The sequence below is a fragment of the Myiozetetes cayanensis genome, unplaced genomic scaffold, assembly GCF_022539395.1.
Source record: "Myiozetetes cayanensis isolate MyiCay16 unplaced genomic scaffold, myiCay2020 scf15, whole genome shotgun sequence".
In the NCBI taxonomy this organism is placed as follows: domain Eukaryota; kingdom Metazoa; phylum Chordata; class Aves; order Passeriformes; family Tyrannidae; genus Myiozetetes; species Myiozetetes cayanensis.
Window position 1 is genome coordinate 16,620,067 of NW_026087159.1, and position 2,152 is coordinate 16,622,218.

Here is a 2,152-nt window from a genome sequence, read left to right on the forward strand (position 1 = left end):
TTGTCCCCAGTCCATTGTGATGTCACTGCTACCAATGATGTCACTCATGTCCCTGTGATGTCAACTCTGTCCCCTGTGATCTCACCAATATCCCCAGTGAGGTCACTGATGTCTCTTTGATGTCAGCCATTTACTTGTGATGTCACTGATGTCCCATGTGATGTCACCGATGTCCCCGTGACATCAGAGCTGTCTCTGTTTTCATCAATCCCCTTTGATGACACTCATCCTCAATGATGTCACCAATGTCCCTTTCATTAGGGTTAGGGTTGCGGTAAGGGTTTAGGGTTAGGCTTAAGCTTAGGCATAGGCTTAGGTTTTAGGGTTAGGTTTAGGGTTAGGTAATGTTTGGGTCAGAGTAAGGGATACGGTCAGGGTTAGGGTGAGGGTTTAGGGTTAGGGTTTTTGGTTAGGGTTAGGGTTTAGGGTTAGGGTTTTTGGTTAGGGTTAGGGTTTAGGTAACTTTTTGGTTAGAGTTAAGGAAAGGGTAACGATTAGGGTTAGGGTTAGAGTTAGGGTTGGATGAGGCAGAAACATCACATTTTTCTTCCCCTTCTCGGTGTGTGGGGCGAAAATCGCCCTTGTCAGGGAGCCCCTGCAGGCTCTGCTCCTCCGGTGATCCAACAGCGGCCCCTGCTGACCGGGATTGGAATTGCACCACAAAACGAGGAATCCCGGACCATTTCTTTTATTTGAGGGGAATTTTTGGTACAGGATTATTTGCTTGGTTTTGTGTTCTTTCGTTGTTCTTCCAACACACATATATCCTTTAATGAAGGGCTGTTATTTTTGCTTTCTCCATATTTCCTCTCCATACTTGGAGCCTCCTAATTTTGGATTTACAATTGCTTAGAAGGAGGAGTTTGGTCTTCCTCCTAACTCATCCTCCTGAGCCAAACACTTGTGTTTCATTAAACTGAGAGAGGTGCAAAGTCATGCTTTGTTTACAGCCCAGAGATCTTCCAGGTTCTTCCCATTTGCCTCTGCCCCTCTCAGAGAACTTGTGTGGACACCTTCCCTGCCGGCACCAGAGGATTTCACAAAACTGAGAGCGGGGGTATTTCATGGAGAAGGACCTGGGGGTGTTTTGAGACCTCTCCAAGCAAATATTTCCTTCAGGAGAGCTAAAGTCAGGACAGTGGGGGGAACAGCAGAAATGCAGCTCCTCCAGCAATGGCAGCACCTCCAGGAATTTCCAGCACATGCCCACAGATCCTCCAGAGGGGTGAGGTAGACATCAAGGTTTGAAGGGAATGCCCTGTTTGGGATAACTTAGGAGATGGCTGCATCCCCTCTCACGTACCCAGAGGCTGGAGATGCTGCTTTCTAGGAGCAGGAGGTGCCTGTGTGGGGGTTCAGCACCGCTGGCTTGGTGCAAGTACAAGAAGCGTTTGGATGATACTCCTGGGCACGTGGTGTGACTCTGGGGGATGGTCCAGAGAAGGCTCAGGAGTTGGACTCGATGATCCCTGTGGGGCCTTTCCAACTTGGAATACTGGGTGTGATTCTGTGAAGTTCCACAGGGCTGTGTGTGAGCAGAGAGCAGGCGCTGAGCAAAGCAGAGCAGGGCAATGGCAGCACAGCCCTTGAGCACTGCCCCAAGCGGGCTGAGCCCAAAGGGGAGCTGGGGGTGGGGTTGGTCCCACTCAGGTTAGGGGGCAGAGACACGGGGACAGCAGGGAGTGCAGGGCAGGGAGAGCATCAGAGGGAAGTGATGGGCATGGGGATGTCTCCAGGCTGGGCTCTCCCAGTTCTCAGTGGCCCCATCTCTCCAGGATGAGGGTGCTGATGGGGGCGGATGACAAGAGGAGCAAGGTGAGGACACAGCACAGGATTCAGATCCAGAGGGGAATGGCTGACCCTGGAAGAAGGGTGGATCACAATGTGAACAAAATATGTCTAGGAGGGAGGAGCACTGGAGGGCTGCTGAGAGGGGCAGGACAGGGCGTGTCCTGGGCACAGGGCAGGACACAGGCTGTGTGGATCAGGCGTGCAGCAGTGATGGGCAGAGCTGCTTTGGGGAAGGCAGGAGGATGATTTCTTCCTTCAGCATCCAGGGGACTCTGAACAAAAGGGGGTGATTTTCAACACTTCCCAATGGGTTCAGGGCATGGTGTAACACCTGGGAGGTGCTGAAATACTTTAGGCATCA